The following is a 21,720-nucleotide window of genomic DNA, read 5'->3' as shown; positions in this document are numbered from 1 at the left end:
ATTGAGGTTATTAATGGTTGTCTGAGGAATGTTATACCACGCTGAATGCACTTGGGCAAATCATAAAGATTGACTGCTGGCAGCTCCCTTTGCAATTGCCGACCAATGACGTCCCATATGTGTTCCATAGGAGACAAGTCCGGAGATGCTGCAGGCCATAGTAGCACATTTAGACCAGGAAGGATGCTCACAGTAGCACGAGCAACATGCAGCCTGGCAATGTCCTGTTGAAAAACGGCTTCTGGGACACCTTAGAGAAATAGCCGTACCACTGGTTCCATGACCAAATCAATGTAACGCCGAGCTGCTAGTGTACCTGAGATGAAGACTAGAGGGGTCCGGCTCTGTACATTATGTTACCCCACACCATAATCCTGGGAGTAGGATCGGTGTGACATTCCCTTGTGAAGACCTCTTCATGGCGTTGCCCATCTGGTCTCCAGACCAATCTCCGGCTATCATTGCTTCCGAGACAAAATCGTGACTCATCGCTGAAGAGGACAGTCCTTCATTCCAGCCTCCATTGGCACTTTGCGGTGCACCATGATAGCCTTTGAAAGCGGTGGCGTATGGTTAATGGAACACCTGTAACTGGACATCTGGCTTGTAGCCCAATGTCATTCAAATATCTTGACACTGGTTGCCGCCCTAGACTTGGGATGTGACCTCCAATTTCACTTGCAGTACAGAATGGATTACTACGCGCCATTCTTCCAATCAGACGATATGTCCGTGCATAGGTTCGCCTTTGGGCACCTCTTGCTGTCATTCCTGTTCATTGTTGTTATCCCAATCTCCGGGACACACAACGTTGAACAGCGCTGACATCTCGGCCTAGGTGCGTAGTGTTCTGCCGGAGTGATAAACCAAGGTCTCTCAGTTCAAGGATTCTGTCCATCTCAGTTTGCGACAAGACAAGTGGCGATAACTGGCACGTCGACGAACAGGAGGCATCGCGCAATCATCCCACACCACTTCATCGGGTTTTATGTTGCTAAAAAACTTTGCTTTTAATCTGGCTTTTATGCCTCTCCCACATGCCGCAGATTGGAGCTAGGTGCTTGAAAATTTGATAATTTGCAGATCTTAGTGACATCTGCTACTTCCTTGATTTGCATAACCTTACGGCTAACCCTTCTTGGTGTTGCAATTTCATTGTTGAGGAGTGTATTTAGCCTCACGCACACGTCCTCTATTAGCTCCCGGTTCCAGGAATTGGGCTACAAGACACTGTCTGCTGGTATAGAGTACTCATTTGATTACATGTCCTCTTGCCGGGTTCCGACACGACTTGATGGAGATGTTGAGCTTAACCCCTCAACGCTATGTGACGTAATTGTCCGTCACAGGCGTTGTCCTGTTAAGGCAAACTGACGGACTATTATGTCATAGCATTAACAGGGTACTGTGTCTACAGACATGTCTGCAGACACAGTTTTAAAGCAGTGATAGCTTAAGGCTATCACTGCTTCAAGGCCAGGATCAGAGCTAGCCCGCCGATTAACCCCTTAGATGCAGCGCTCAAAAGCGAGCGCTGCATCTATGGTGTTTACAAGCAGATCGCACTGAAATCACGGTCTGCCAAGTACGGAAGCCTGCTTGGTCCCGCCCAGAGGCGTGGCCTAAAAGGCGTCCGGCCACAGTAGCAAGATGGCGCAGGCTCAGGAGCTGAGCCTGCAGTTTCAGCCGCCAGTGTCAGCTGTATGTTACAGCTGACACCGTGCTGTAATGGCAGGGAACGGAGCTAGTTCCGATCCCTGCCATTAACTCCTTAGATGCCTCGATAAAAAGCGCCTCCTGGTCTGCCACGTACGATAGCCTATTAGGCCCCGCCCACAGACATGAGCTAATGGGCTTGCTGTCAGTAAATGACTGACAGCTCTAATGTATTGCACTACGTGGGTAGTGCAGTGCATTAGAGTAAAGATCAGAGGTGCAGTCCCTCAAGTTCCCAAGTGGGACAAAAAAAAAGTTTAATAAAAGTGTAAAAAGAAAAGTTTCAAGTTAATAAAAACAAACACTGCCTTTTTTCCTATAAGTCTTTTATTATAGGAAAAAAATGAAAACGTTAAAAAAAGTACACATATTTGGTATCGCCACATCCGTAACGACCCAATCTATAAAACTAATAATGTTATTTTTCCCACACGGTGCACACCGCAAAAATAAAATAAAAAACAATGCCATAATCGCTATATTTTTTATCACCACCCCTCCCCAAACATGAAATAAAAAGTGATCAAAAAGTCGCATGTACCCCAAATTATTAGTACCAATAAAAACTACAACCCGCCCTGTAAATAAACAACATAGCTATTTTGACTGAAAAATAAAAAAGTTCTGGCTTTCAGAATATAGCGACACAAAAAGTGCAGAGTGTCCAAAAGCGGATAAGATTGGGCACTATTTATCAGTGCCACACTGGCCACATATCTCTGAAATATTATATATTTACCCCATTATTATACCCTCTTATTGCACCCTGATGTACTCCGCACAGCTTACATATGCCCCCACATTATAAACTGAAATACCAGCAAAACCCCAAACAGAAAAGCTGCCAAGCAAAATCTGCGCTCCAAAATCCAAATTGTGCTCCCTCCCTTCTGAACCCTACAGTGTGCCAAAACAGCAGTTTATGTCCACATATATGACATCACCATACTCTGGAGAACCAGCTTAGAAGTTTACGAGGTGTGTGTCTTCGGTGGCACAAACTGGGCACAACATATTGTGTACAAAAATTGCATAACAGCGGAAAATTGCAATTTTCACTTTGCACCATCCGCTGGGCACTAATTTCTAATGAAAAAACACCTGTAGGGGCAAAATGCTCACTACATCCCTTAAAATGCCTTAAAGGGTGTAGTTTCCAAAATAAGGGTCACTACTTGGGGGTTTGTTATAGTGTTTGACCTCAGGGCCCTGCAATTGTGGGCCAATGCTGTGAAAATCACTAAAATATACCTCAAATGCGCATGTTGCTCTTCACTTCTCAGCCCTGTCATATGTGGTTGCTCTTCACTTCTCAGCCCTGTCATATGTCCAGGCAAATTATAAATGCCTTGAAAGGTGTAGTTTCCAAAATGGGGTAACTTCTTGGGGACTTCCACTGTACTCTGATAGCTTAGGATTTTGCAAATGCGACATGGCGCCTTAAAAACCAATCCAGCAAAATCTGCATGCCGAATAGCGCTCCTGCCTTTCTGAGCTCTGCTGTGGGTCTAAACAGCAGTTCATGTCCACAAGTGGGATATTTCCGTACTCTGGAGAAATTGCTTTACAAATGTCGGGGTGCCTTTTCTCCTTTATCCCTTGTGAAAACTAAAAAATGCAACTTTTTAGTGGAAAAAATGTTGATATTACTTTTTACGGCCTAATTCCAATAAATTCTGCAAAAGACCAGTGGCGTCTAAATGCTCACTATACCCCTAGATAGATTACTTAAGGGGTGTAGTTTCCAAAATGGGGTCACTTTTGGGGGTTCCTACTGTTTTGGCCCCGCAGGCACTTTGCAAATGTGACATGCCACCCGAAAACCATTCCAGCTAAATTTGAGCTCCAAATGGTGCTCCTTCCCTTTTGAGCCCTGCCGTTTGTCCAAACAGCAGTTTATGACCACTTAGAGGGTATTGTCGTAATAGGGAGAAATTGCTTTTGAAATGTTGGGGTGCTTTTTCTCCTTTATTCCTTGTGAAAATGGAAAAATCTGAGCTAAAAATTTTATTAGAAAAAATGTAGATTTTTATTTTCACGGCCTAATTCTACTTAAGTCAGCAAAAAACCTGTGGGGTGAAAATGCTTACTATATCCCTCGATAAATTTCTTGAGGGGTGTAGTTTCCCTAATGGGGTCTTTTTTTGGTTGTTTCCACTGATTTGGTTTCGCAGGAGCTTTGGAAATGTGACATGGCGCCACAAACCATTCCATCAAAATTGGAGCTCCAAAAGCCAAATAGCACCCTTTCCATTCTAAGTCCTGCCATGGGTCCAAACAGCAGTTTATTACCACATATGGGATATTACTGTGCTTTACAAATGTTGGGGTGCTTTTTCTCCTTTATTTATTGTCAAAATGGAAAAATCTGAGCTAAAACTAAATTTTATTAGAAAAAATGTTGATTTTCATTTTCACAACCTAATTCCACTAAAGTCAGCAAAAAAACTGTGGGGTCAAAATGCTCACTATACCCCTCGATAAATTCCTTGAGGGGTGTCGTTTCCCAAATGGGGTCCCTTTTGGAAGGTTATACTGATTTGGTCCCTCAGGGGTTTGTAAATGCGACATGGCATCCGAAAACCATTGCAGCAAAACATGAGCTCAAAAAGCCAAATGATTCTCCTTCCCTTCTGAGACCTGCCGTTTGTCCAAACAGCAGTTTATTACCACATATGGGGTATTACCATAATCGGGAGAAATTGCTTTTCAAATGTTGTAGTGTTTTTCTCCATTATGCCGTGTAAAAAATTTAAAATATCTACGTTTTATTGGAAAAAATGTAGATTTTTATTTTCACGGCTCCATACCACTAAAATCAGCAAAAAAAACTGTGGGGTCAAAATGCCCACTGTACCCCTTGATAAATTCCGTAAGGGGTGTAGTTTGCCAAATGGTGTCTTTTTGGGGGCTGTTTCCACTGTTTCCTGCAAAAATGCGCGCACTGGCCCTTTAAGGCCGTGCATGCGCGGACACGCGCGCCCGCCGGAGAGACTCGGAATTCGGAAGTGAGTGCCGGCACCTGACAGGAGGACGATGCTGCAACGAGGTAAGGTGTCCATGGCCACGGCCGTCGAGGTTAATGACCGAACGATGGACCGTGGCTATGGATGTTACATTATCCCCCCTCTTACGCCCCCTCTTCTTGGGACCAGAGCGAGAGAGAAACTTCCTCACGAGGACAGGAGCATCGATGTTCTCCTCTGGCTCCCAAGACCTCTCTTCTGGGCCGAACCCCCTCCAATCCACTAAATAAAAAAGTCCTTCCTCCCACCTTCTTGGTGGCCAGAATCTCCTTTACTTCAAAAGTCCCCGATGAGCCGCCAGGGACCACTGTGGAGCTAGGAGTCCTGGAGTAGCGGTTCAGGACCATGGGTTTCAGCAGGGAGACGTGAAAGGAGTTAGGAATCCTGAGGGTAGGAGGGAGCCGCAGCTTGTAGGATACCGGGTTGATCTGTAGCAGGATTTCGAAGGGACCAAGGAATCTAGGAGCAAATTTGCAGGACGGCACCTTCAGCCGGATATTCCTAGAAGACAGCCAGACTTTAGTCCCTGGAAGGAACTGCGGAGGCGCCCGTCTTCTTGTATCTGCCTTTCTCTTCATGCGGTCCACCGCCAACAGGATAGAAGATCGGGTCTGTTGCCATATCTGTAGAAAGTCCCTGGAGGTTGAATCGGCTGCAGGCACCTGGGACATCGTAGAAACAGGAAGAGGTATCCGAGGATGTTGGCCGTAAACGATGAAGAATGAACTGGAAGTGGTCGACTCACTGGTGTGATTGTTATAAGAGAACTCTGCCCACGGGAGCAACTGCACCCAATCATCATGGCGCCTGGAAACAAAGTGACGTAGATAGTTCTCCATAATCTGATTAACTCTCTCGACTTGCCCATTGGACTGGGGATGATAGGCCGAAGAGAAGTCCAATTTTACACCGAGGAGGCCGCAGAGTGCTCTCCAAAACTTCGAGGTGAACTGGACACCTCGGTCCGAGACAATATGCAGGGGCAAGCCGTGCAGACGGAAGACGTGTTGTATGAAAAGACTGGCCAATCGCGTAGCAGACGGCAGGGCGGTCAAGGGAATGAAGTGAGCCATTTTGGAAAATCGATCCACTGCAACTCGCAGAAGAAGGAAGATTCATGACAAAGTCCATAGCGACATGTTGCCACGGGGCAACGGGCACAGGCAGTGGTTGGAGCAGGCCAGCAGGTCTGGAGTGAGCAACTTTATTTTCTGCGCATACTGTGCAAGAGGAGACAAAGTCCATAACATCTTTGGGTAGCGTGGGCCACCAGAACTGACGGGTGATTAGATCTTGGGTCTTACGAGCACCCGCGTGACCTGCCAGCTTAGAACTGTGACCCCAGCGAAGAATTCTTCCTCGGTCAGCCAGACATACAAAAGTCCTACCCGGAGGAATGTCTCTAACTTGCAGGGGATTTACAGAGTAGATGCAGGATGGGTCAATAATATTCTGTGGAGATTCCATGGCGTCTTCGGTCTCAAAAGATTTAGACAAGGCATCAGCCCTCACATTCTTGTCGGCGGGTCGGTAGTGGAGTTCGAACCGGAACCGAGCAAAGAACAATGACCACCTGGCTTGACGAGGATTCAACAGCTGGGCCGTTTGTAGGTAGGTCAAATTCTTGTGATTCGTGAAGATCAGGATAGGATGAACCGCGCCCTCCAGTAGATGTCTCCACTCCTGCAGAGCCAGCTTGATGGCCAGTAACTCCCGGTCCCCAATCGAGTAGTTGCGCTCTGCGGAAGAAAACAGCTTGCAATAGTAGCCACATACCACAGCCTTGCCTTTCGATCTTTTCTGGAACAACAGTGCACCAGCACCCACCGAGGAAGCGTCCACCTCTAACGAAAACTGTAGGGATACATCCGGATGGTGCAGAATGGAGGCAGAAGTGAAGGCTTTCTTTAAGTATTCAAATGCGGCTTCAGCCTCCGAAGTCCACATCTTAGCATTCATACCCTTCTTAGTGAGGGTGGAGATAGGAGCAGTCAAAGATGAGAAGTTGGGGATGAACAGTCGGTAGAAGTTGGCGAATCCTAGAAAGTGTTGTATGGCCCTTAAGCCTTGGGGGCGTGGCCACTCCAGGACAGCCTTTACCTTCTGGGGGTCCATATTGAGGCCCTGATCTGAGATAATATAGCCCAGGAAGGATAGAGAATTCTTCTCAAAAACACACTTCTCCAACTTGGCGTAAAGGCAATTCTCTCTTAGACGGAGCAACACCTGGTGGACATGACTCTGATGAGCTACTGGATCTGAGGAAAAAATCAAAATGTCATAGAGATACATCACAACACAAACATAAAGGAGACCACAAAAAATGTCATTGACAAATTCTTGAAATACTGCGGGTGCGTTACACAGGCCGAAGGGCATAACTAAGTATTCGTAGAGCCCATCAAGAGTATTAAAGGCAGTCTTCCATTCGTCACCTCGACGAATCCGAATCAGATTGTAGGCCCCCCGCAGATCCAGTTTAGAATTTTTTTTCGCCCCCAGTATGCGATCAAACAGTTCAGAAATCAAAGGCAAGGGGTACCTGTTCTTTACTGTGATCTGGTTTAGGCCTCGGTAGTCAATGCAAGGTCGTAACGATCCATCTTTCTTTTTAACAAAGAAGAACCCCACTCCGGCCGGGGATGAGGATTTCCGAATGAAACCCCTCTCCATGTTCTCCTTAATGTAGGCCGACATGGACTGGGTCTCTGGCAGGGAGAGAGGGTACACTCTACCACGAGGAGGAGACGATTCAGGGATCAGGTCGATCGGACAGTCATATGCCCGGTGTGGCGGCAAGGTCTCAGACTCCTTTTTATCGAAGACATCGCAGAACATGGAGAAATAGGAAGGCAACCCTGTCAAAGACTGAAGAGGAGCAGGTTGTGGCGACTGGATATGACCCAGACAGCGGTCAAGACACTTCGGGCCCCACTGGAGGACCTCTCCAGAGTTCCAATCCAGGACGGGGGCGTGCAGACGAAGCCAAGGCAAACCCAGCAGCACGGGGTTGACAGCCTTGGACAGGACGAACAGGGAGATGAGTTCAGCATGAAGGGCTCCCACTTGGGGTCTCAATGGCTTGGTTACTGACACAACTGGGTCCGGCAATGGCAGTCCATCCACCGAGGTAACGATCAGCGGCCTTTCAAGTGAGATAGTAGGCAACTGTAGGAGATCCACAAGGTCCTGGTAGACGAAGTTGGCTGCAGAGCCGGAGTCCAGATATGCGGAGACCTGATGGGACCTCTCGCCAGCAATGATGGTTACGGGAATGAATAGTTTGGAAGAGAGTTCTTGATTCAATGTGTTGACGCCCAGGGTTGTCTCTCCAACCAAGCCTAGGCGCTGGGGATTTTTGGCCTGTGAGGACACAGGCGCACGACATGGCCAGCGAGGCCACAATACAAGCAAAGTCCAGAGGTGTGCCTGCGCTGTTTATCCTGGACCGATAATTTTAGTCGGTCTACTTGCATCGGGACCTCGGGCAAAGCAATAGAAGCAGGCAAGAGGGGTTGCTGAAAGTTGGGCGCCAGTCTACGGCGCCGGCGCTCTTGACGAACATCGTGAGATCTTTCCCTCAGCCTTATGTCTACCCGAGTGGCAAGCAGAATCAAGTCGTCCAAGGTAGCCAGTTCATCCTTGATCTCGGACGACAGGCATGTCAATAGGATGCCACGAAGGCCTCATTGTTCCAGGGTAGTTCTCCAGCCAGAGTCCGGAACTGGATCGTATACTCGCGCACGGAGGTGTCCTCTTGGCGAAGGTTGAAGATGGCAGTGGCTGCCGATGAAACTCGCCCAGGCTCCTCAAAAACAGTTCGGAATATTCGCACGAACTCCTGGAAATCTCCGGTCTCGGATCCCTGACGTTCCCAGATAGGATTGGCCCATGCTAGGGCCTTGCCAGTCAGGAGGGATATGATGAATGCGATCTTGGCTCCATCTGACGGAAATGCTCGAGAGTGCATGGTAAAATGAATGTGGCATTGGTTCAGAAACCCCCGACAAGCACTGGCGTCTCCATCGAACCGAGAGGGCAATGGCAGCGAGAACCGAGGATCCGGACAGGAACTGCCAGGAGGAGTAACAGGAGGATCGGCTTGAAGGACTTGCATAGAAGCAGGAAGAGAAGCAACTAGCGTCCCTAGCTGTTGCGCCATAGAGTCCACTGCCACGAGGAGCTGATCCTGCCTAGCTCGGAGATCCATCAGATCCGCCTGCATGGCTTGGGAGGGTGCCAAGCCCTTGAATTGACCAGCGGAGTCCATGGCCAGAGCGTACTGTCACGATGCTGGGTGTGGACAGAGTTCAATAGTTCAGCAAGGGTACCTGAGGCAATCGTAGGCAGTAGCGAGGCAGGCACGTCTAGGACCAGGTGGCGGGATGTCGTCAGGTGAGGCGTAGCAAATCAAGCGAGACTGTAGCACAGAACGGCAATAGCACAGCACGGCAATAGCATTAGGTAGCACGGAAACAGGATACGGGATACAGGAGCAAGGTACACTGAGAAACTGGAAGATACTGGGAGACCATAAGCGCGACAAACAATGGGTAGCGAACAACGCTCTGGCAAAGAGCAAGAGGGCAGAGTCCTGGGCTAGATTGCAGAGTTCCTGCAAAAATGCGCGCACTGGCCCTTTAAGGCCGTGCACGCGCGGGGACGCGCGCCCGCCTTAGACACTCGGAATCCGGAAGTGAGTGCTGGTGCCTGACAGGAGGACGATGCTACCACGAGGTAAGGTGTCCATGGCCACGGCCGTCGAGGTTAATGACCGAACGATGGGCCGTGGCCATGGACGTTACACCAGCCAGTATCCGTTTATGACGGACATGAAGTGAAGGAGTGTGAGACAATCTAATTCTGATTACTAATCTAAAAGGGGAGCCACTGAAAGGAGTCAGATTAGGGAATGTTATAGGCCTGTTTAAAAAGATGTGTTCTCAGGGCACGTTTAAAACTGTGGATATTGGGAATTAATCTGATTGTCTGATGTAGCACATTCCAGAGGACTGGTGTAGAACGAGAAAAATCTTGGAGACGGGAGTGGGAGCTTCGGATTATGGAGTATTTTAATCTAAGGTTATTGGCAGAACGTAGAGTGCGGATAGGATGGTAGACGGAGATGAGAGAGGAGATGTAAGGAGGTGCAGCACTGTGGAGAGCTTTGTGGGTAAGAGTAATAAGTTTGAATTTTATTCTGAAGAGAATGGGCAATCAGTGCAGTGACTGGCACAGGGTAGAGGCGTTGGTATAGCGGTTGGTCAGAAAATGAGCCTGGCTGCTGAATTAAGGATAGATTGGAGAAGGGAGAGCTTAGTGAGGGGATGACCGACTAGTAATTGTAGCGTCCATGGCCGCGGGCCGTCGGGTTTACTCACCTCCCGACGCCCGCAGCCATGTATCTGCAAGTGCTGGTCCCCGTCTCTTTCCTAGGAGACGCCATCGCTCACTTCCGCTCCGGTCCGCTGTGTCCTGTAGGGTGCGCGCGCACACTCGTGCCCGCTCTTAAATGGCCAGCGGGCGCACATGAAAAAAATCATCATCATCAACTCACCTGACTTCCTAGACTATCAGAAGGCCCCTGCTCTTCTGATCCTTGCCTGAGCGTTGTTAGTTTATCCCAAGTCTGTCTTGCAAATGGTCCCTTAGTGTTTTGCCGTTCCAGTTGTTACCCGTGCCCTGTTACCTGTTCCTGTATCCCGTTGTAAAGGATCTGCCAGACACAGCTTCTGTGTCGACACCCGTGAGTAATCAGTCTGCACCTGCTCCTAAGTCTGAGAGAGTGACACGATCTTCTACCAGTCAGGCTGGGAGCCTGAGGAGTGGGGGAGCCTATCACAGCCTGGCCAGACGGAGCTAGCTCCCGCCCTCTGTCTATTTATACCTGCATTTCCTGCTCCTCCTTTGCCTGTGATTCTTTTCTGTTTCCTGGCTCTGCTGCTCCTGCTATGATTATTGACCTTGCTTCATTTTTTACCCTGGCTTTACTGACTACGCTCCTGCTCTGCGATTTGTACCTCATGCACTCCTGGTTTGACTCGGCTCGTTCACTACTTTTGTTGCTCACTGTGTTGCCGTGGGCAACTGCCCCATTTCCCTTAGCTTCTGTGTACACTTGTCTGTGTGTCTGTCGTGCACTTATTGAGCGTAGGGACCGTCGCCCAGTTGTACGTCGTCGCCTAGGACGGGCCGTTGCAAGTAGGCAGGGACTGAGTGGCGGGTAGATTAGGGCTCACCTGTCTGTCTCCCTACCCCGTCATTACATAATCACAGGTACATATACCTTTTCTACCCTGGTCCCTGACACAACTATGGACCCCCTTGAGACCCTGGCTCAGCAAATGCAGGGCCTCTCCCTACAGGTCCAGGCCCTGGCTCAGAAGGGTAACAAGCATGATGCTACCCTAGTAGTGCCCCTCACCTCACCTCTTGAACCCCACCTCAAGTTGCCTGACCGGTTCTCAGGGGACCGGAAGACTTTTTTCTCCTTTCGGGAGAGTTGTAGGCTCTATTTCCGTTTAAAGCCCCACTCCTCAGGTTCTGAGAGCCAGCGAGTGGATATAATGATGTCCCGGCTCCAGGACGGGCCCCAAGAATGGGCCTTCTCCTTGGCTCCTGATGCCCCTGAACTTTCCTCTGTTGATCTTTTTTTCTGCTCACGGGCTCATATATGACGAGACTGACAAGACTGCCTTTGCCGAGAGTCAGCTTGTGACCTTATGTCAGGGAAAGAGACCCGTTGAGGAGTACTGTTCTGACTTTAGGAAGCGGTGTGTAGCTTCTCGGTGAAATGACCCTGCCTTGACGTGCCAGTTTAGATTGGGTCTGTCGAAAGCCCTGAAAGACCTGTTAGTTAGCTATCCCTCTTCTGACTCCCTAGATCAGGTTATGGCTTTAGCGGTACGTTTTGACCGACGTCTCAGGGAACGACGACTGGAACTTTTTGTGCCTTCCCCTCTGACCCCCCCATGATGGCTCCCGAGGTTCCGTTGCTTCATTCTACCACGGAAAACTCGGATGAACCTATGCAATTCGGGGCCTCCGTCTCTCCCCAACAACGTAGAGAGTTCCGCAGGAAGAATGGTCTCTGCTTCTACTGTGGGGATGACAAGCATCAAGTGAACAACTGTCCTAGGCGTAAGAATAAGCAGCCGGAAGAACTAAGTGACCATCGGGGAGATCATTTGGGCGCACAGGTATTTCCCGTATATATGAAACCTAATAAGATCTTGCTTCCCTTTCAGGTCTCTTTTGAGGGTAGGTCTGCCACCGGCAGTGCCTTCGTGGATTCAGGGTCTTCTGCTAATATTATGTCTATTATTTTCTATGTCTCTAGCTATGCCATTGATTGACTTGCCTAAACCTGTCCCGGTAGTGGGTATCGACTCCACTCCTCTTGCTAATGGTTATTTTACACAGCATACCCCTGTTTTTGAACTCCTTGTTGGCTCCATGCATTTGGAGCAGTGCTCTGTACTGGTGATGCAGGGATTATCGTCCGATTTGGTTTCAGGCCTTCCCTGGTTGCAGATGCATAATCCCACGTTTAACTGGAATACTGGGGATCTTACCAAATGGGGTAATGAATGCATGACGTCATGTTTTTCTGTTAATTTTATCTTTCTCCCTGAGGAGGTGAACACTCTACCTGAGTTTATTCAGGACTTCGCTGATGTTTTTTCTAAAAAGGCCTCCGAAGTGTTACCTCCTCATAGAGAATTCGATTGCGCAATCGATTTGGTACCAGGAGCTAAGCTCCCTAAGTGACCATCGGGGAGGTCATTTGGGCGCACAGGTATTTCCCGTATATATGAAACCTAATAAGATCTTGCTTCCCTTTCAGGTCTCTTTTGAGGGTAGGTCTGCCACCGGCAGTGCCTTCGTGGATTCAGGGTCTTCTGCTAATATTATGTCTGTGGAATTTGCTATGTCTCTAGCTATGCCATTGATTGACTTGCCTAAACCTGTCCCGGTAGTGGGTATCGACTCCACTCCTCTTGCTAATGGTTATTTTACACAGCATACCCCTGTTTTTGAACTCCTTGTTAGCTCCATGCATTTGGAGCAGTGCTCTGTACTGGTGATGCAGGGATTATCATCTGATTTGGTTTTAGGCCTTCCCTGGTTGCAGATGCATAATCCCACATTTAACTGGAATACTGGGGATCTTAACAAATTGGGTAATGAATGCATGACGTCATGTTTTTCTGTTAATTTTATTTCTCTCCCTGAGGAGATGAACACTCTACCTGAGTTTATTCAGGACTTCGCTGATGTTTTTTCTAAAAAGGCCTCCGAAGTGTTACCTCCTCATAGAGAATTCGATTGTGCAATCGATTTGGTACCAGGAGCTAAGCTCCCTAAGGGTAGGATATTTAATCTCTCTTGTCCCGAACGTGAAGCCATGAGAGAGTATATCCAGGAATGTCTGGCCAAGGGTTAGATTCGCCCCTCTACTTCTCCGGTAGGTGTTGGCTTCTTCTTTGTAGGGAAGAAGGATGGTGGTCTTAGGCCGTGCATTGACTACCGAAACTTGAATAAGGTCACTGTAAGGAACCAGTATCCCCTTCCTTTGATTCCTGATCTCTTCAATCAGGTTCAGGGGGCCCAATGGTTCTCTAAGTTTGATCTACGGGGGGCTTATAACCTTATCCGCATCAAAGAGGGGGATGAGTGGAAGACTGCGTTTAACACGCCCGAAGGTCATTTCGAATACCTCGTCATGCCCTTTGGGTTGTGTAATGCTCCCGCGGTCTTCCTGAATTTCATAAATGAGATTTTAAGAGACTACCTGGGGGTATTTCTTGTAGTGTACCTTGATGACATACTTGTGTTTTCAAAGGACTGGTCCTCCCACTTTGAGCATGTCAGGAAGGTGCTCCAGGCCCTTCGGGAAAACAAACTGTTTGCTAAAACCTAAAAATGTGTGTTTGGGGTGCAGGAGATACCATTTTTGGGTCAAATCCTCACTCCTCATGAATTCCGCATGGACCCTGCCAAGGTTCAGGCTGTGGGTGAATGGGTCCAACCTGCCTCCCTGAAGGCGTTACAGTGCTTCCTGGGGTTTGCTAATTATTACAGGAGATTTATTGCTAACTTCTCGGTTATCGCTAAGCCTCTTACGGATCTTACTCGCAAAGGGGCTGACCTCCTCCACTGGCCTCCAGAGGCGGTCCAGGCTTTTGAGGTCCTTAAGAAGTGCTTTATCTCGGCCCCTGTGCTGATTCAGCATAACCAAATGGAGCCATTCATCGTGGAGGTTGACGCCTCCGAGGTGGGAGTGGGTGCTGTCTTGTCCCAGGGTACCAGGTCCCTTACCCATCTCCGTCCCTGTGCCTACTTCTCCAGGAAGTTCTCGCCCACTGAGAGTAACTATGATATTGGCAACCGCGAACTCTTAGCCATTAAATGGGCATTTGAAGAGTGGCGCCACTTCCTGGAGGGGGCTAGGAACCAGGTAACGGTCCTCACCGACCACAAGAATCTGGTTTTCTAATAATCTGCCCGGAGGCTAAACCCGAGACAAGCTCGATGGGCGTTATTTTTTGCTAGATTCAACTTTTTGGTCACCTATAGGGCTGGGTCTAAAAATATTAAGGCTGATGCACTGTCGCGTAGCTTCATGGCCAGTCCTCCTTCGGAGGAAGATCCTGCATGTGTTTTGCCTCCAGGTATAATCAATTCCTCTGTTGATTCTGACTTAGTCTCTGAAATTGCGGCTGATCAAGGTTCAGCTCCCGGGAACCTTCTTGAGAACAAGCTGTTTGTTCCCCTGCAATTCCGGCTAAGGGTACTCAGGGAAAATCATGACTCTGCACTATCTGGCCATCCAGGCATCCTGGGTACCAAGCATCTCATTGCCAGAAACTATTGGTGGCCTGGGTTGCTTAAAGACGTTAAGGCCTACGTCGCCGCTTGTGAAAATAGTACTAGGTCCAAGACTCCCAGGTCCCGACCAGCGGGCTTACTATGTTCTTTGCCCATTCCCCAGAGACCTTGGACCCATATCTCCATGGATTTTATCACCGATTTGCCTCCATCTCAAGGCAAGTTGGTGGTGTGGGTTGTAGTAGACCGTTTCAGTAAGATGTGCCACTTTGTGCCCTTCAAGAAACTACCCAATGCTAAGACGTTAGCTACCTTGTTTGTCAAACACATCCTGCGTCTCCATGGGGTTCCTGTCAATATTGTTTCTGACAGAGGGGTACAATTTGTTTCATTGTTTTGGAGAGCCTTCTGTAAAAAGTTGGAGATTGATCTGTCCTTCTCCTCGGCCTTCCATCCTGAAACTAATGGCCAAACTGAGAGGACTAATCAGTCTCTAGAACATTATTTAAGGTGTTTTATCTCTGACTGTCAATATGATTGGGTCTCCTTCATTCCCCTCGCCGAATTTTACCTTAATAACCGGTTCAGTAACTCGTCAGGGGTCTCCCCCTTTTTCTGTAATTTTGGGTTTAATCCACGGTTCTCCTCCGTTTCACCTGGTAGTTCCAACAATCTCGAGGTAGATGTCGTTCATCAGGAACTGTGCACAGTCTGGGCCCAGGTTCAGAAGAACCTAGAGGCGTCCCAGAGCATACAAAAGACTCATGCAGATAGAAGACTTTCTGCTAACCCCTTCTTTGTGGTCGGGGATCTGGTGTGGCTATCTTCTAAAAATTTGCGCTTTAAAGTCCAGTCCCAAAAATTTGCTCCCTGATATATAGGGCCGTACAAGGTCATTGAAGTCCTTAACCCTGTCTCCTTCCGACTGGAGATACCGCCGTCTTTTCGAGTACACGACGTGTTTCATGCCTCCCTCCTTAAACGCTGCTCCCCGTCCTTGGCTCCCTCGTGGAAACCTCCGGTCCCTGTTCTCACCCCTGAAGGGGTAGAATTCGAGGTGGCCAAGATTGTGGACAGCAGGATGGTCCAAGGCTCCCTCCAGTACCTGGTCCATTGGAGAGGATACGGGCCTGAGGAGAGGACTTGGGTACCCGCCCGGGATGTTCACGCTGGGGTATTGCTCAGGAGGTTCCATCTTCGCTTCCCCAATAAGCCAGGTCCACCTAGAAAGGGTCCAGTGGCCCCTCTTAAAAGGGGGGGGGGTACTGTAAAGGATCTGCTAGACACAGCTTCTGTGTCGACGCCCGTGGGTAATCAGTCTGCACCTGCTCCTAAGTCTGAGAGATTGACACGATCTTCTACCAGTCAGGCTGGGAGGCTGAGGAGTGGGAGAGCCTATCACAGCCTGGCCAGACGGAGCTAGCTCCCGCCCGCTGTCTATTTATACCTGCATTTCCTGTTCCTCCTTTGCCTGTGATTCTTTTCTGTTTCCTGGCTCTGCTGCTCCTGCTATGATTATTGACCTTGCTTCATTTTTGACCCTGGCTTTACTGACTACGCTCCTGCTCTGCGATTTTTACCTCGTGCACTCCTGGTTTGACTCGGCTCGTTCACTACTCTTGTTGCTCACTGTGTTGCCGTGGGCAAGTGCCCCATTTCCCTTAGCTTCTGTGTACCCTTGTCTGTTTGTCTGTCGTGCACTTATTGAGCGTAGGGACCGTCACCCAGTTGTACGCCGTCGCCTAGGACGGGCCGTTGCAAGTAGGCAGGGACTGAGTGGCAGGTAGATTAGGGCTCACCTGTCTGTCTCCCTACCCCGTCATTACACCCATGCTGTGTTTTTGTTCCTGTGCCTACTAGTGTTGGAGTCGTGTCTACTGCACCTGCTGTCGTTTGCCACGGCCAGTGTCTTCTGACACATTCAGTGTCTTCTGCCACGTCCAGTGTCTTCTGCCACGTCCAGTGTCTTCTGCCACGTCTTCTATTGTCCGCCAAGTCTGGCGCAACCTGCTGCACCTACCTCCATCTGTGCTGAAGCCACAGCCACTGTCTGGACTAGTTCAGGTAACAGTGTGTTACGAACTGCTATAGACTCTTGTATAGACTGTGACTAGGCCAGCTGCCTCTCCGCTACGACGGAGCGGCCTAGTGGGTCCACATACGCTGTGATCATAACAGTACGCTCAGGCCATGGAACCTGCTGGCCAGCCCAAGACCACAGCTCAAAAGATACACTCGGAGATGCATGACCTACGCACTCGTCAGGATCAACTCCTGGAGGTGGTAAATACTATCATGGTCCGTCTTGATCAACTCACTGTTCCTCCTCCGTTTCCTCCTCCTGAGGCTGTTGCTGTGCCACTGCCCGTTGCTCCTCCTGTTTGTTCCGGATCCACAGTTCCTCTGCTTCTTCCTCCTCGCTATGACGGTGATCCCAGAGCTTGTAGAGGATTTATTAACCAATGCATGGTTCATTTTAGGCTGCGGGCTCATCTCTTCCCCTTTGAGGAGGCCAAAGTAGCATTTATAATCTCCCTTCTCGCTGGCAAGGCCCTCGTATGGGCGAACCCAATCTTGGAGCACCAAGGACCTGTATCCTCAGACCTAGCCTTGTACCTGCAGTCCTTTCGTGCTGTGTTCGAGGAGCCGGGCCGAACTTCCTCTGCCGCAGCCACTCTGTTGACCCTCACGCAAGAAGGTTCCACAGTAGGGGAGTATGCTATCTCCTTCCGTAGCCTGGCAGCAGAGTTGGCATGGAACAATGAGGCTCTGGTGGCGACCTTCTATTAGGGACTGTCCTCTCACATCAAGGTTGAACCGGTGGCCCGCGACCTTTCTTCTACCTTGGATGCCCTCATCCTGTTATTCACTCAGGTTGACATAAGAATCTGGGAGCGCACACAAGAGGTTCGACAGGAGAGCCGGGGCCACAGACCAGCACTCTCGGTCCAGAGACCACTATTGCCTTCCCCTAGTGCGCTACCTGAAGAACCCATTCAGGTAGACCGAGTCAGGTTGTCTGAACAATAGAAGCAGCGCAGACGCTCCTCTGGACTATGTATGTATTGTGGCCTTAAGGGTAATTTTGTGAGCCAATGCCCACAGAAACTGGGAAACTCTAGCACCTAGGGTTGGTTGGAGAGGCAACTCTAGGTGGGACGTCTCTAAATGTTAAAATCTCTTCCAAATTATCGATTCCTGTGGCCATCATCTCCGGAGAGACGACACATCCCTCCTCTGCCTATCTTGACTACAGAGCAGCTGCTAATTTCATCCAGCAGGATCTAGTGGATCGTTTACAGCTACCCACAGTTCTTCTGGAGAGACCCCTGGCTGTTGCCTCTGTGAATGGTCTACCATTGCCCGATACCTAAGGCTATCAATCCTATCCTGCTGGGTCTTCCATGGCTTCGCCTACACGCCCCGGTTCTTGACTGGAGTTCCGGAGAAATTCTTCAATGGGGTCCCAGATGCCATAGCCATTGCCTGTCACAAGTTCGTCCTGTTATGCCCCCTCTGCCTCAGTCACTCTCCAATCTACCATCTCAGTATGCCAGTTTTGCGGATGTCTTCAGCAAGCGAGAGGCTGAGACGTTGCCTCCACATCGGAATTATGACTGTCCCATTGAACTGGTTCCAAATGCTTCTCTTCCCCGTGGACGGGTATATCCTCTCTCCTAGCCAGAGACTTTATCCATGTCAGATTATATCAAGGAGAATTTGGAGAGGGGTTCTATACGAAAATCTTCCTCCCCGGCCAGGGCCGGCTTCTTCTTCGTTAAGAAGAGAGACGGATCTCTCGAACCTGCATTCACTACCGTGGTCTCAACCAGATCACTTATATCCAAGCTGTTTGATCGCATACGAGGAGCCAAAATTATTTGTAAACTAGACCTGCAGGGGGGCTTATAACCTAATCCGGATTCGTGGGGTGACGAATGGAAGACGTCATTTAACACCCGTGATGGGCACTACGAATACCTAGTGATGCCCTTCGGACTGTGTAACGCTCCCACAGTCTTTCAGGAATACGTCAATGATATCTTCCGAGAACTCCTCTATATCAGTGTTGTGGTTTATCTCGATGATATTTTGATTTTCTCCCCAGATCTGATGACCCATCGGAGGCATGTCCGTCAGGTTCTACTGCGACTAAGGGAGAATCGCTTATATGCCAAGATGGAGAAGTGCGCCTTTGAAAATAAGTCTTTGCCCTTTCTGGGCTACATCATCTCGGATCAAGGTCTTAAGATGGATCCTGAGAAACTAAAGTCTGTCCTGGAATGGCCAATGCTCCTGCGGTCCTACAGGAGTGCGTTAATGACATTTTCCTGGACCTCCTCTATGTTTTTGTAGTGTTCTATCTTGATGACACCTTGATTTTTTCTCCAGATCCTATAACTCATCAGAGACATGTCCGTCAAGTTTTGCTGCGGTTAAGGGAGAATCGTCTGTACGCCAAGTTGGAGAAGTGCGTGTTAAAGAAAGATGCTCTACCCTTCCTGGGCTGCATCATCTCGAATCGAGGTCTCAAGATGGATCCTGAAAAGGTAAAGTCTGACCTGGAATGGCCACGTCCTCAAAGCCTGAGGGCCATACAGCGGTTCCTGGGATCCGCCAATTTGCACCGGCAGTTTATTACAATATTCTCATCTCTGACGGCTCTCATCTCTACCCTTACCAAAAAGGGTGTGAACGCCAAGGTGTGGACTCCTGAGGCAAAGTCCGCATTTATTAACCTCAAGAATGCCTTCACTTCAGCCTCGATCCTCCATCATCCAGACGTATCTCAGCAGTTTTCATTGAAGGTGGACGCTTCTTCTGTTGGTGCAGGTGCACTTCATTTCCAGAGGCGCTCCAAAGGAAAGGCAGTAGTATGTGGCTATTACTCGAGACTTTTTTTCTTCTGCAGAGCGCAATTACGCTACTGGCCATCAAATTGGCTCTGGAGGAGTGGAGACATCTTCTAGAGGGCGCAGCTCACCCCATCTTGGTCTACACCGACCACAAGAACCTTACCTATGTGCTACCTGGTCAATTGCCGTGCTGAGCTGTAGTCGTGCTGTGCTGTATTCCACGCCTGTCCTGCTACACCATGCCTGACGTCTGGCTGCTGCCTAAGTTCCAGCCGGGCCTGTCCTTGCTACTGTCCGAGCTGCCACAGGTACACTATATGAACTATAGACTGTGACCTGCGTCCTGTAGACTAGCTGCCATAACGTCAGGGTGGTACGGCCCAGTGGGTCCACGCACCCAACGTGACAGTACGCTCAGGCCATGGACCCCGCTGGTCGATCCAAGACCAAGATGACGTCACAAGAGATGCGGACGATATGCTGGACCTCCGGTCTCGACAGGACCAACTCCTCCAGGCCTTAAACATTCTCGCACGTCGGCAGAGGTACAAGCTGTCATTCCTCCTACTACACCTCCTGGCAGTGTTGATCGTCAGACTACACCTCCTGGCAGTGTGGATCATCGATTTTCTTTGCCACTTCCTGACCGCTATGATGGAGACGCAGGGACCTGTCATGGATTTTTGAACCAGAGCCAGATCCACTTCACTCTGTATGCAAGGGCATTTTCATCTGATGGAGCAAGGGTCGCTTTCATCATCTCTCTCCTCACAGGCAGGTCCCTTGTATGGGCGAATCCAATCTGGGAAAGACAAGGACCAGAGACCAGTGACTTCAAGGGGTTCCTCCGGACATTTCACACAGTGTTTGAGGAGCCTGGACGAGTCTCGTCTGCAGCAGCCACCTTGCTGAACCTACACCAAGGAGACACCTCCGTGGGCGAGTACGCCTTCCACTTCCGCACTCTGGCCGGAGAACTGTTATGGAACAATAAGACCCTGGTGGCTATATTCTGGCAGGGACTGTCTCCTAAGATTAAGGACAAGCTTGCAGCTCGAGATCTACCGTCTACCCTGGATGACCTCATCCTTCTGGCCGCACGGATTGATATAAGGATCCGAGAACGGCTCCAAGAAGCTTGTCGGGAAGGAGGCCTCCCTAGTCCGGTCCCCACTTTGCAGCAACCCCTGCTGTCCTCTGATTTCGATCCTCTTAAGGAGTCTGTGAGGATGGACCAGTTTAAGGAATCTACCCAGGAGAGACAACGCAGACGCATTTTGGGACTCTGTCTATATTGTGGCCTCGGAGGCCATCTTGTGCATCTGTGTCCCCAAAAGCCCCAAAGCCTAGAGTTGGTAGGAGAGACAACCTTGGGTAAAGAAGGACTTCCATCTAAATTGTCCATACCCGTGACCATAGTGTCCGGCGAGAAAACGCATCGGGTCTCTGCGTATCTGGACTCTGGATCAGCTGCTAATTTCATTTGTAGAGACCTGGTTGATCTTCTCCAATTACTCACTTCCCCTCTGGAGAGGCCATTGATTGTTGCATCGGTAAATGGACTACCTCTGCCAGACCCAGTTACAGCTGTTACCAAGCCGCTGAGGCTCCAAGTGGGAGCTCTCCACTCCGAGCTTCTATCGTTCTTTGTCTTGTCCAAGGCCATTAACCCCATGCTGCTGGGCCTACCTTAGCGGAGACGCTGCCCCCTCACCGGGCATATGATTGTTCTATCGAGCTGATTCCTGGTGCATCCCTTCCCCATGGTAGGGTATATCCTCTCTCCTTGCCAGAGACTCTGTCCATGTCCACCTATGTTAAAGAAAACTTGGAGAGGGGCTTCATATGGAAGTCTTCTTCCCTGGCAGGAGCCGGGTTCTTCTTCGTCAAGAAGAAGGATGGTTCCCTGCGTCCTTGTATTGACTACCGGGGTCTCAACCAGATCACGGTGAAAAATAAGTATCCGTTGCCACTGATCTCAGAACTGTTTGATCGTATATGTGGTGCCAAGATTTTTTCCAAACCTGCGTGGGGCTTACAATCTAATCCGGATTCGCTGGGGTGACGAATGGAAGACTGCCTTTAACACCTGTGACGGACACTATAAGTATCTAGTAATGCCTTAGGGCTTGTGTAATGCTCCTGCGGTCTTCCAGGAGTTCGTTAATGACATTTTCCTTGACCTCCTCTATGTTTTTGTAGTGTTCTATCTTGAAGACACCTTAATTTTTTCTCCAGATCCTATAACTCATCAGAGACATGTCCGTCAAGTTTTGCTGCGGTTAAGGGAG

This window comes from Rhinoderma darwinii, chromosome 1, assembly GCF_050947455.1.
Source record: "Rhinoderma darwinii isolate aRhiDar2 chromosome 1, aRhiDar2.hap1, whole genome shotgun sequence".
In the NCBI taxonomy this organism is placed as follows: domain Eukaryota; kingdom Metazoa; phylum Chordata; class Amphibia; order Anura; family Rhinodermatidae; genus Rhinoderma; species Rhinoderma darwinii.
Note: the sequence above shows the minus strand (reverse complement) of the source record.